The following is a 14,499-nucleotide window of genomic DNA, read 5'->3' on the forward strand; positions in this document are numbered from 1 at the left end:
ATACGATCTTTCAGGTTCGAAATTGTCATTTCCTCTGTGTGATGGTAAATAGTAAGTGTCAACTTGACTGGCTTGAGGCATGCCTAGATGACTGATGAAGTATTGTTTCTGGGTGTGTCTGTGAGAGGGTTACCAGAGGAGACTGACATGTGAGTCAGTGGAATGCTGTCAACGTAGACACAGGCACCATCCAACTGGCTGCTGGTGCCATTAGAACAAAGCTGGTGGGACAAATGAGATACTCACTTTGCAGAGCTTCCTCTGTCTCCTTTCCAGGGCAGCCACTTTTCTCCTCCTGCCCTTGGATGTCAGACTTGAAGTTCTTCAGTCTTTGGACTTTGAGACTTGTACCAGCAACCTCCTGGGGCTCTAGGGCCTTTGTCCTCATTCTGCACTGTCAGCTTCCCTGGTTTTGAGGCTTGGACTGAGTCACTACCAGCGTCTCTCTTTCCCCAGCTTGCAGGTGGCCTACTGCGGGACTTCACCTTTGTAATTGTGTGGGCCAGTTCTCCCTAATCAACTCATATATTGGTTCTGTCCCTCTGGAGAACTCTGACTACTACAGTCTCAAACACATAGCAAGCTGGTGTCACAAAAACAGAATATTACATGCCGAATTGTTTCCTTCCGGAATTCATATGTTGAAGGCCTAACCCCTAGTAACTCAGCATGTGACTGTACTTGGAAATAAGGTCTTTACAGGTTAATTAAGCTACAATTAGGTCATTAGGGTAGACCTGAATCCAACAGGACTGATGTTCCTTAAGAAAAGGGAATTAAGACACTTACAGGTAGCAGAGGGAAGACCACGTGAATACCAGGGAGGAAAGGACAGCTGCCTACAAGCCAAGGAGAGAGGCCTCAGGAGAAACCAGCCCTGCTGACGTCTTGATCCAGGCCTTCAGAATCGAGAGAAAATAAATTCTGCTCTTTAAGCCAGCCTGTCTAGGGTACTTTGTTTCATCAGACATAAAAAACGAATCCAGAGAACAAGAACTAGATTCATGGCCCAGCTCTGCAATTTACTTGGACAAGTGACTTAAACCCTCAAAACTGTAGGATGTATATCTCCCAAATGGAGATAATGCTTTCATTTAAAACTCTTAATAGCCTCATGGTTTTAAATTCTGTCTCCACATCACTGACTCTAAATGTCTTTCTCCTGCCTTTCCCCTAAATCTATGCTTATAGCCACATGCCCCTTCACATCTCCACTAGGACATTTAAAGGTCATTGCAGATTGAATATGGCCAACCCAGAATTCCTGGTCTTTCCCAACAAAAACTCAGTTCTCCTTAGTAAGTGGCAACTCCAACATTCTAGTTACTTAGGTCAACAATCATAGAGTCATACCTGACTCCTCTTTTTACCTCATGCCTCACATCAAATTCATCACCAACACCTGTTAACTCTACCTTCAAAACATATTCAGGCTTATGAATTGACAGACAGATCAATGGAATTGAATAGAAAGCACAGAAATTGACCTATTTTCTGTATAAATCTAGTATATGTGTGTGTGTGTGTTGGGTGATACGGTTTGGCTGTTTTCTATATAAATCTATGTGTGTGTGTGTGTGTGTGTGTGTGTGTGTGTGTGTGTGTGTGTGTTGAGTGACACAATGTGGCTATGCCCTCCCGTTATAACACCTCATAATACCTATGAGATATTATCTCAAATCGCTGAGGCAAAGATAGTCTTTTTTAAAAAAAAAATGGTGTTGGGACATCTGGATAGCCATTTGGCAAAGATGAAATTAAATTCATTACTCATACCATACATGAGCATAAACTCCAAATGGACCCAAGTCTAAATGTAAAAAATAAAGTAATAGAATACTAGATGAAAGCATGGGTAACTGCCTCTTTAACCTCCATGTAGGTAAAGGCTTTCTGAGTGGGACTTGAAATTTTGAGCAATAAGCACTATTCACAATAGCAAAGACATAGGATCAACCTGAATACCCAACAATGGCAGGCTGGATAAAGAAAATTTGGTACATATGCACCATTGAATACTATGCAGCCATAAAAAAGAATGAGATCATGTCCTTTGCAGGGACATAGATGGAGCTGGAGGTCATTATCCTTAGCAAACTACTGCAGGAACCAAAAACAAAATACTGCATGTTCTCACTTATAAGTGGGAGCGAAATGATGAGAACACGTGGACACCTAGAGGGGAACAACAGACACTGGGGTTTTCTGAAGGGTGGAGGTTGGGAGGAAGCAGAGGATCAGGAAAAACATCTAATGGGTACTGGGCTTAACACCTGGGTGATGAAATAATCTGTACCACAAACCCCCATGACACAAGCTTACCCATGTAACAATCCTGCTCTTGTACCCCTGAAACTTAATGCAAAACTTTAAAAAACTCCAAGCAATAAATGAAATTACAAATAAATATAACTACAAGAAAATAAATATTTTGCATGACAAAAACATTGTAAATAAAATCAAAAGACAAATGACAAACTATGAGACAATATTTGCAACATATCTCTCAGGTAAATCCTTCATATACAATGAATTGTTTTAATTTGGAGAAAAAGAAATCTATAGAAAAATAGACAAAAGACACAAACAGATGATTCACAATAAAAGAATCTAAAATTTATTTTAAATTTATGAAAAAATGTTCTATCTCATAATAAGTGGAATGCAAATCAAAACTACACGGAAGTACCATTTCTGACTCCTCAGATTGGCAAAAATTCAAAAGCCTGATAATACAGCCTCTTGGTAAGGCTTAGGAACAACAGGTACTTTCCCATGTTTCTGCTGGGAATGTAAAGTGACATTGCTCCTTTGAAGTCAAAGTTAGTAATATTTACAAAATTACTTGCCGATTTACTATTGTCCCAGTTATCCCACTGCTAGGAATTTATTCTGAAAATACCATCAATCATTACAAAAATACGTATGCACAAAGTTATTATTTGTAGCATTACTTGTAAATATAAAACATTGAAAACTTCCTAAATGGTCAAGCATAAGAGATTGGTTGGATAAATTATTGTTCTACACAAAATGGGATGATATACAGCTCTAACAAAAATACTGAGAAAGGACTGGGCACAGTGACTCAGGCCTATAATCCCACGACATTGAGAGGCTGAGGCAGAGGATTGCTTGAAGCCAGCCCGGGAAACATAGCAAGTCCTTGTCTCTACATAAAATTTAAAAATTAGCTGAGCATGGTTGGCATGCGCCTGTAGTCCCAGTTACTTGGGAGGCTGAGGTGGAAAGATTGCTTGAGACCCAGAATTTGAGGCTGCAGTGAGCCATGATCATGCCACTGCACTCCAGCCTTGGTGACAGAGTGAGACCCTGTCTCTAAGGAAAAAAAAAAAAAAAAACAGATTGAGAAAGATCTCTATGAATTGATGTGGAATAATTTTCAGGAGATATTTAGAATGGCAAAATTTGCATAATAAGAGAGAATAAGAAAATAAGCATCTGTTTTCTATCATTACAAAAAATCAAACGAAAGAAAACCCACAAGAACAGTAAACCTAGAAAATGGTGACATTGGCTAGAAAAGGTAGTGATGCTACAATACAAGAGTAGTATTGCAAATTATATACTCAGAGAATTTTGACTTTTAAAAGCATGATAATATCTACACATTCAAAAATAAAATTATATCAATAAAGACAAGGGGCAAAAAGCAAAACAAAGCAAACCAAACAAGTGAACCTGACTATGTCATGTGAATACCACAGCCACACAGAAAAAAAAAGAAGAGAGGAACGAAGGGAGGAACACGGTTGGCAGATAGAGCAAGAATTTTTTTTGAAAAAGACAAAAAACAACACACTTAGTTAAATTTGAATTTTAAATAAGTAACACAAAATTTTAAATATAAGTGTGTCACCTGCAACTTGTTGCCACCCAACACCCCATCTCCTCCCTACCTCTGTGGCCTCATCTGGTATTTGTCACTCAGCTCCCACCACATGAACTTTCCTGTTTCTCGGAGGTGCCAAGCAGTCCCCGCCTCGGGGGCTTTGCGCAGACTGATAAGGCTCTTCCTCTTCACGTCTTTAGGATTCCGGTCAGAGGTCACCACAATTGAGAGATCTTGCCTGCCTACCAAACTCCTTTTTTCTCTTACTCTGCTATATTGTTGTTTACACCAAAACCGACTAGAAAATGTATAGATACATCTGTGTACCATATGTGTGTGTGTGTTAGCATGTCACATATTTAGTACTCAATCATCATTTGATGAAGGAAGAAAAGATATTGGTTGTGCCAGTTGAGTCAGTGCAGATGCAAAGCCCCGGACCCTCTGCAAGTGTTACTTCCCATTCTTCACCCACTCATCTTTGCATAAAGGGCCTAGAACCTGAAAACCAGTCAAGAAATTCAGCAAAATAGTGCAAAGGGAGGTTGCTTTGCCTCTAGCACTCTGTAACTAATCAGCTCTGCTTCAAGGGCCTTGAGGAGCTATTTTTCTTCCAGTCAAAGCTCTTCCATTTAAAATGGTAATCCCAGGCCTCATTTTGTATTTTCTCCTGTACAAGGATATGAAGGTCACCCACTTAGCCAACTCTTCAGTCCATGAGAAAATGCATTTAGAAGCAGCAACTAAGGTGATATAAAAGTGAAGATGAATTGAAGTTATTTATATTCAGTAAAAATCTGTTGGAGGAGTAAGGTAAGAAAAATGTGTCTCCACAGCAGGAATGCTTTATATACACAGTTAAGGAAAACCCATGAGCCACAAACCACTAAGCAAGATTACAAACTCACTTTATTCCAGAAGCTTCTGAGCCAGGTAAGGGGCGGATGAAGGATGATAAGGATGTGCCTAAAGTGCTTCCAAAGCAGAAGCACCAAAGTGACTGAGGAAAAAACTTGAAACAAGTATATAGGTACACTACCTCAAAGTGAGAGCCAATGGGAAAAAAGGAATTCGATGAGCTCATTTTTATGCTTACTCTACAGATTAGTTTTGGTTTAAATTTGCATCACAGAATAAAGAAGCATCTTAATCTTTTCTGGACTGACACTTCGAAAGGTGTTCATTTGGCCCTTTGTTAGATCACATTCCGCTCACCTGCAAATGTACACTTCACCTTTCTTTGGTCAAAACTTCGCCTTTCTCAGTAATGCCTTTTCCTGTGACCCAGTGAACTACCTTTAGAACCACATGAAGCTACCACCAGCTGGACGTAATCTTGATATTACTCCAAGGTAAAAACTTCAGTCCTTGTAACTTCTTTCTTTTCCTTCTGAGTCACAAATGACAGAAAAATATTAATATTTTACTTCCTTGGATACCTGCATTTAGTTTATGTTGACACCCTTGATGTCATTCTCTATGTGCTAAAATTTAACCCCTGGTGTTTATAAGCAACACAATGGGTTACAGAGAAATTATGACAGTGTAGGGCCTTAGCATCTTATAAAAGTATTATTCTTATTGATAGCTGGATTACCCAATATCATTATTCCAAAAGTTGTTATACATCTACCAATAATAAGTTTCACAAAAATTTGAACCATATTCTTCGTGATTCAAGGATTGAACTTTTAATCCCTTTATAATTGAAGATGTTCAGGCAATTAACTTGGATTGTACTTGTGTTTTTCTTACTCAAAATAAAATGGGTTTTTGTATCACTTAATAACAGTATTTTTCACACTATTGGTCATGAAATCAATTTAGTGGGTCATAACAAGCATTTTCTTAATGAAATAGAATACAATAGAAAATATTAGAGTATAGCTATAGGATGGAAAGTATTTTTCATAAAACTTTGGTTTCAAAAGTATGTAAATATGTATCTATAATATGCATATGTGTTAGGATGCACTATAAAATGTACTTCTTAATATGATAACAGTAAAAAAAAAGCAGGAAAATCACTGATTTAATATTTGTACTTTCACAAGCAATTAGCAGGTACCCATTGTAACAGATAAAATCCAATTCTTAGATTAACAAAAAAAGAAACATCACTATACATGTGAACTAATTTCAAGATATGTGTCCAAAAACGTTTATGTTTATCAAGAAAAATATGTACTTGACTACAAAGAAAATTCTCCTGACTTCTTGAAATCAAATCCCTAACTCACTTTATAAGCTGAGGAGTAAAACCAAGCAAACACATACACAAAAACTCTTAGTTACCTTAAATGAACTTTTAAACTAGGACTTAAGATGACTGTGCTTTGGTGGCATTTGGATGACTAATTTGAAAGATTTTTGTTAAAATGAAATGTAGACATATTTATTAGGATTTTAAAATCTTACAAGAGGCCTTTTCAGGGCTTACTTCATTACGACAACAACCTTGCTGAGCCACTGGTGAGGGGAATGACATCTCTGGCATCTTAACGAGTGATGTCAAAGACGGGTGGTTGATGGAGGCTGCCCTGGTCTCAACCCTTGTTCCGGAACCTTCAGTGGCTGCCTGTGTGAAAATTCTGCAGAGTCAGACTGTGGAGGGAGAGCAGCACAGAAGTTCTGTGGAAGCCCACACCTGCAGAGTAAGATTCTAGCATGGGGGCTGCTCGGGGACTGAATGGAAAATCTAAGAAGTTGCATATGCGGATTTGCCCATAGGTACTCTGGGGGCAGTGATGGCCGAGAGTGCTCCTTGAGACCCACTGAGATGACTCCAGGCTTCTGAAACAAACTTGCATATGGAGGGTCATCGCTTGTGCCATTCTGCGATGGTGAGCGGCCTGACTGCAACCAGTCAGTCTGTTTAGCCCTCTGAGAATTAGTGTACCATTCAACGTTCTCTGCTGGAGTTTTAAGAATTCATTTGTGCTTATCTCACTCCCAAGAACTCCTTTGTTGAATGCCCCCCCGCTTTTTTATATATAGAGAGGATCAGCACAGAATGTGGCATCTGAGTAAGAACTGAACAGTTGACAAAAGCATCTGCATCTTGATTTAATGCTTTTGAAAAAGATGTGCTGTAAAAATTAATCTAGTCCATCCATAAGAATATTTGAAATTCATTGACCAGCCTCTAGAAACCTTCACAAGTCATTTTAAAAAGACGCAGACTATAAATGGAAAATGTTTTTGCTGGGAAGAAATCCAAAAAAGTAAAGCACTTCTAAAATTTATATCACACCATCTAGATCTTTCTGTCCTCGTTTTCTCTTGCAAACAGTGGGATAAGTTTAAAAGCTAAGTTCCTAAGTCCAAACTCCATGAATAAACTTTTACCAGAGACCCCTATAAGACAAAGTGGTATAAATATTAGAATTGTACCAGTAGTTCCAGCTTAAACTGTTACACTATCTTCTCATGCCTCTTTCCTAATATATGAAAATAGTCTGCCAACTCTAGGGCATCCTGTGGATATGTTGTTGAAAAGAAAGCCCAACTGGAAAAGTTTTAAGAACTACAGAGCATTTGCTTACTATGGTATACAGAACAATACTTCCCCAAAGATATGCACACATACTAACCTCCAGAACCTGTGAATACGTTTCCTCACAGATCAAAAAGAATTCGCAGATGTCATTAAGGACATTGAGATGCGGAAATTATGCTAAATTACCTGGGCAGACCCAAGTAATCACCATGGTCCTTACAGGAGGGTTGCAGGAGTTGAAGTCAGAAAGAGAAGATGTAGAAGTCAAAGCCGGGGTTAGAGAAGATGGAAAATGTTACACTACTGGTTCTGAAGATGATGAAAGGGAACATGAGCCATTGAGTAAGGAATGCAGGCAGCCATCAGAGGCTGGGAAAGGCAGGAAACCGATTCTCCCTTCAGAGGCTTCAGTAGGAAATGACACAGCCAGCACCCTGAGGCTAGCCCAGTGAGACTGATTTCCAATTTCCCATCTTTCGAAGAGCGCGAGAATAAATTTGTGTTGTTTTAGCCCCTGTGTTTGTCGTAATTTATTACAGCATCAGTAGGAAATGAATACACTTATTAAACTCTTTTTAAAAGAGGAAAAAGGATGAAGCCTTTTGTCTCACTTTTACTTTGAGGCAAGTGTGTTTGATTCTTAGAATAGCCTCAGGGTCTCATCCTCATCCAACCTAAAACTGGCTTTCGCCTGAGCACTTTCTCCTCATCATATTCATCTGATTCCACTTATTCAACGGTGAAAAATGGAAGTCAGCAAATTGCCTTACTCTCCCAAATAACATGAAAAATTATATGATGGAAAAATTCTTTGACATAACTCCTCAGAATACACTGTTAAAGAGGTAAGAATCAGAATATATAACTAGCTAAATAAATACAGATAGTATGCTTACTAAAACATATGTAAAATATGGAAGCTTTATAAATAAATCAGGCTTCTATGAATGCTATCTTAATTTCCAGAACTCCTCATACTCATTTTCACTTCCTTGGTTTGTGCAGAAGTTTCTAAAACAGAAAAAAATAAGAGAGAGGGGCATTTATTTTGCTTATCTCTGTTCCTATTTTTACCACTATTTTATTACCAGGTAATTTTTCACATTGGATATATGTTTTACCATTTACTTTGGACTAGATCAGGTGACTTAACTGAAGTTCAAATCAATCTCATTTCAGCAATATGGTAATTTAGTTATTTTATTTTAAATTGAAACTTGGTATTTTCTCTATCATTAAAACTTCAAGAACAAATCTGTGTAGTCAAACAAAATTTATTCTCCAAACTTTCTTTTTTTTTCTTATTTTAGAACTTATCAGTAAATAAAGGACTCCTTGTTAGACTCGCATCCACTCATGTCAGTAATCCTTCAAAGTAGGAAGGGTAAAATACGAATGTCCCTTCATTTTGACCTTCTATTAACATTGTACTTTCATATAACAACAACAACAATAAAAAACTATTAAGAAGGAAAGTAAAAGTCATATTCTCTGCAGTTTGACTTTCTGCAATAATCTAGGAAGCAGGTATATTTCTTCAGGTTCAGTGAAAGTGCTTACAAAACATAAAGAGAGCTCCTGAAAAGTCAAATTTGCATAAGACTTGAAATGGGAAAATTTGAATCCTAGAATTCAAGAGCTTGCAGGAAAACCTAGGATGTTATTACTTCATCTTATCTTGGCTGTAAGTTACTCTTTTACAAGTGAGACTGAGCCCCAGAGTAAAATACAGCCTGAGGTACAAAGAGTTCACACAAGAAAGTGCTCACCCTAAAAACTTGCAAATAAAAAAGGGCCACACAGCAAGCTGGCAGCGAAATGAGAAACAACCTCTCAGGGAAAGGTCAAGAGAGGATGTGGAGTGAAAAATCTTTAGGGAACTGTCACTGTCTGAAAAGGAAAGTGACAGAAGTGACAAATTTCAGAGAGTCAGAGGAGAACAAAGGATGGGAGTTGAAAAACATAGACTAGAGCCACCTGCCTTCTTTTTTTGAGAGACCACTCAAGGTCATTTCCCAGGAATCCTTAGGAATTCTCCCCCAGATATAAAAGGGGAAATGTTGGCCTCAGATTGTTGCTAACTGGGGAAAGGTGCCTCCAGAAACAAGGTGGAGCTGGGAGGATGGAGATCTGGGTCGTCTGAACTGGCAGCCCATGGCCCTAACTTCATCACCCAAGCTCCTTGAGGGTTTTTTTTTTCTTCAGGATTAAAAATAAAAATGCATAAAAGTGTCGTGCCAACCAGTCTCATAATGATCTCCTGCATGATAGTGACCAAGCTTAAATTCACACATTACAGGCACGGATATAGACACACACACACGCACACACACACGCACACACAGAGTTCTTAAGCTACTTCCCAGTTGGTGTCAATTTGACAACGTACATATAGAGACTTTTAGTTCTTCCTGAGCCTGGGGATCATGGGGACCTTTACCCCTGGGACACAGGGGTGCCCGGGGGCCCACAGCCTGTGAATCTGAGACTCTACTTTAGCACTGATGATAGATCATGCAAGACGTATAGTTCATTTTAAATTTTTGAGCAGCTACATTGAGCACTAGGTGAAATTAATAGTAAGAATACATCTTATTTAACCCAATATATCAAAAAAATCATTTCAACATGTAATTGTCAAAATGTGGTGTATATTTTATGGACACTTACACTACATCTCAATTCCGCTGGCCACATTTCAAGTGCCCAGTGACCACATAGAGCTAATGGTTTCTTTAGGGACAGCACAGGTCTAAGGAGTGAAAGTCATGAAGGTTTAGGGGAGCAGGGATAGGCTCAAGTGTTACTCCAGATGAGCACCCTGGTGGCTACTCATTCAGTAGTAATTGCAGAGCAAGAGTGGATGCGGGAAGCTCAAGGAGAGGCTGTTGTCAGAGTCCACGTATGAGATATCGCGGATGTGGGCTGCAGCAATGCAGTGAGGACAGACTTGAGATATGTTCAAGAAATGGCAACATTAGGACTTGGTGATTAGATGGGGGTAGGGTAAGATGGAATACTTTAGGATGATTCCCAGATTTCTAGTTACAATGACAAAGTCAATTTGTTGAGATAAGGAATCCTGGAGATAACATGTCAGGGACAAGAAGAGGTGGGCAGCAGGGAGAATTTATTTCTGGATGTGTTCAATTTGAGTTGCCTGTGTGGCACTCATGGAGATGTCCAGCAAACTTTCAGCTATGGGGTTCTGAACTTCAGGGAAAAGGTTGGGTCTAGAGATTTAGGTATATAGGTTTAGAAGTTTTCCATAGATATCATGTGTTCTTATAAGATCCCCGGAAGAGCCATGAGCCAAGTAATGGATGGAGGAAGAACAGTCCTTGGAGGGACTTACACTTTGGTGATAACCAGGGATGCTGGGATCAGTTGAGTGTGACTTTATAATGGAACCTGGGTATCACTGGGCATCACTGGTAGAGATCCCTTTCTCTCCTCTTTCTTTCTCCCTCCTTCATTTTTCCTTTTCCATTTTCCCTCCTAATCTTGGCTTTACGGGTACTAGGGGGAGTATCTAAAACATGTATTAGCACTGCTGATAATATTCAGTGATTTAAAAGGTTCCCAAGACTTACCCGTTACAGTGTTTTAAGCATTGTGAGAAACAATGCAACTCTAGTCAGAGAGCTCCAAACTTGCGGTCATATGGAGGCTGAACTGAGAATAGTTCTGAAGGTGCTCAAATAAATATGCAAACCTATCTTCTGACTAGTTCCTCTAGCCTCAATGAGATAAAGAGTTGAAAAGCTTCCCTTTAGAGATTAAAATATGCAGTATTTGTTCAACAATGAAAATGCTTTTAATATCTCCAAACTTGGCACATAGCTTAAAATATGCAGATATTCATCATTTACTTTAAGATAACTTTACATCTTTGAGGTTTTAATCACTTCTTTTAAAAGTTATTTTTAAAGATGTTCACTTTTGATGAAAGCACATTAAAATGTCATTCTGTAACAACAGTTTTCCATCAAATGCTTTCTTCTTTACATTGTGAAAACAACATTGATTATACTGCCAAGCACTGCTAAAAAATGTTCTGTATCATAAAAGCATTTGGAGTCCCATTTTTTATAATCTAAATTGTATATTGTACACTCCATAGCAACATACATAAACTAAACAGCCTTTCCTATTTAAACCAAGAGATATTGTAATAAAACAATCCAGAAGACTTTTTGGAAAGCATAATTTGATAGATTTCTAATCTAAAACTAATCTTCTTGTTCCCCCAAGCAAATACTAATGGTGTGCTTGCCTTCATAGCTTCATCCACCAGTTTGATAAAGTTGGTCACTTAGCATGGCATTGAGAGAGATTAGGCTGAATGACAAGGATGCTAAAAGTGTAGCAAATCACTGAGGCATCATGGCTGGTTTATGTTTCCCACATTTCATTACACAGAGGTAGTTGTGTTTTCCTCCTGGGAGTCATCAAATAAACTTCAGAAAGACAAACCTATTAGCACTGACCAAATGAATCCAGAGCTAACATAATTTGCCTACCGAATTATTGTCAGTTTTGAAACTGAACTTAAGGTACAAAATTCCGATGGTGGTGACCATATTTCTTCAGGTAAGTAAGAGTAGGGAAAGTATTTCTGTGGCCTAAAATTGAAGTTCAAAGCATCCTTTCCTAATACTGCTGCAAAAAAAAAGGATTTACTATTGGCTCTGTGCATTATGATATGAAAAATATAGGCTGAGAATGAACCAACACTAGTGTAGAATTCATTCAACTGACTTTTCTAACAGGAATAACTTTTGTTTACCTAGTGTCTCTTAAACTCTCATATAGCATACTTATTAGAAGCTAGTAATGCTGAGTTTGGTAACTAGGTCTAGTTTCTTACAATTGATGAAATAGTCTGAGCTGAACTTAAACACTGAGTGTGTGTGTATGTTTGTATGTGTGGGTATATGGTACACATATGTATTATACATGGTATTCTTATATATGATACACATATATACAATGGTATCACTAAAAAGAAGCCAATGATTTTAGTTATACCATTGTTTTTTAGTTCTTTTTCATGGGATTTGTTACTATCAGAAAATATAAGCTTTACAGCCTTTCTACTGTCAAAAATGCCCATGTTCTTATAGATCTTGCTACTTCTCATCAAGAAGTGGAATCTATGTCCCTTCTCCTTGAAACTCCTTGTGGCCCCAACACAAGTAGAATGTGGAAGATGTAATGCCATATGACTTCTGAAGCTAGATTAGAAAATGCTGTGTAGTTTCTTCCAGTCTCTCTGGGGACCCTCACCAGTGGAGCCCTAAGCCTCCATGTAAGAAGTGCCAGGCTGCCATACTGTGAGAAAGACCAAACTAGGCCACACAGGAGACCAAATGGAGAGGCCCCAAGACTGCATGAGCAGAGAGAGCTGCCTGGCCAGTCCCCAGCTGCTTCAGCCACCACCTGACTGCACTCACACAAGGCAGTACAAACAGAACCTTCTCGCCAAGACATTTATGAATTTCTGACCCAGGGAAACCAGTGGGTCAGTAATTATTTTAGTTGTTTTAAGCCACTATGTTTTAAGGTGAGATGTTACACAATATTAGATAACAGTAACAAACTTTCACTGTCTACCTTAATTAATTAAGGTACCTTTACTAAGGGGACTTGCTGTAGATCTTTAGTGTACTGCCGTAATGCCCCCTCCACTTCTCTTCATTCCAGTCAGAACTACAGAACTCATTCTACCAGGTGAGAGGAATGTGGACTCTTAAGGGCTCACAGCTGTCTCCCTTTCCAGGGGTTGCCTTCAGCCAAAGGAGCTGCCTTGCCAAGGTACAACCCTCCCTTAGGAGAGCCCTCTTCCAATGACTGGTTGATAGAGGAGTCCAAGACCCAGCCTCCTTGCCTTAATGCAGGCAACACAGAAAGGTCATCACAGCTCCAGAGCCCCTTGTGGGAGGGATAAGCTCAAACCTCAACTGCAACTGTGTCACACACAACTTCTTCCTCTACTCAGTCTTGCTTCACTTGCTCCCTTACAGGTGTTGTTCTTGAGAGTGGGCCTCAATAACCTCCCGCACACAAATCTCCATTTCAAAGGCAGTTTCCAGATAACTGGAACTAAGACAGGCCACAAACCAAAGTTAACTGCCAATAGAAAAAAATCATAAAGTCAGGCTAAGAGATTCTCTAAGTCTCTGGTTTTCCAGTAAGCAGCAATAATATTGAAAGATACATTGATGCTATGAACAAAGCTTCCAACCAACTGATTAGCATCTGTAGACTAAGACGGTTTCCTTAACAGTCTTTACAGCATTTTTTTGCTTATTCTTACACTTGCTGGACATGATCTACTTTGCCTGACCAAAACCTATTTTGACCTTGGGAAGGCCTGACTATGCAATGTTTCAAAAGAGAGTACGTTAAAAATAAAACCATTTTTTAAATGGATCTGCATTAGCAATCAGACACTCAAAGCAAGACTACAACTTATTTCTAAATCTTGGTCTTGCATATGTGGCAGAATTTAAGAAGATATCTGTTGTAATTATCTAAAGAAGAAAACTTTTAAAACAAAGCTCATGAGACTTGACAGTGCCTAGTTCCATTTTTCCTGGAAGTGAATGTTTTATTTCATATTTTATCTACCAGTCATCTTCCAGAAGGATTCATTATTTCACAAGGACTTAAAAGAAAGACAGGGTTCAGAGATCATTGCTAGAGGCTGATGGTATGGAGACAGCTCAGTGATTTAAACCACAGGACATTCTTATTTTTCAAACCAAGTCCTATCTTCTACTTCAGGCACTTTATAATTAATTCATAAAGACAAGTTTCAAACTTTTTTCTCTCACTTGTTTATCCTGTGCTTACACGCTCTTCCATATCTTCACATGACCACAGCCACCACCAGGAACTACTGATTTCTCAAAATTTTCAAAGTCCTATCAAGACACTAAAGACAGCACTAAAGATAATTGGAAAGTGAACAGGAACACATGCTTTCTGGCGTCTCAGTAATCTGCACAGTGTCATATGGAATCGTTCTGTCCTTCCTTACCAGCTTGGGAAGCAAAATAAGGCACTATTTTTTAAAATATTCAAATTAAATGAAGCTATCAATCCACCCATGGAAGAAAGTGTTTCTTCCATTCCTGGGGCC

General features: G+C 38.7%; 1 protein-coding gene across 3 annotated transcripts in view; it reads right to left on the reverse strand.

The window, feature by feature from the left end:
* The window catches only part of CTXN3 (cortexin 3), a 49,476-nt gene extending 45,494 nt beyond the window's left edge, over window positions 1–3,982 (reverse strand). Inside the window, exon 1 of one of the 3 annotated variants that reach the window (XM_023194023.1) lies at window positions 3,921–3,982. The gene's annotated coding sequence lies outside the window, so the exon portion shown is untranslated. Of the gene's footprint in view, window positions 1–246; window positions 1,522–3,920 lie in introns of those variants that run through there. The other 2 variants (XM_023194030.1, XM_023194016.1) reach the window with 2 other exon arrangements.
* Window positions 3,983–14,499: the final 10,517 nt, after the last annotated feature.

The sequence above is a fragment of the Piliocolobus tephrosceles genome, chromosome 4 (assembly GCF_002776525.5).
Source record: "Piliocolobus tephrosceles isolate RC106 chromosome 4, ASM277652v3, whole genome shotgun sequence".
In the NCBI taxonomy this organism is placed as follows: Eukaryota; Metazoa; Chordata; class Mammalia; order Primates; family Cercopithecidae; genus Piliocolobus; species Piliocolobus tephrosceles.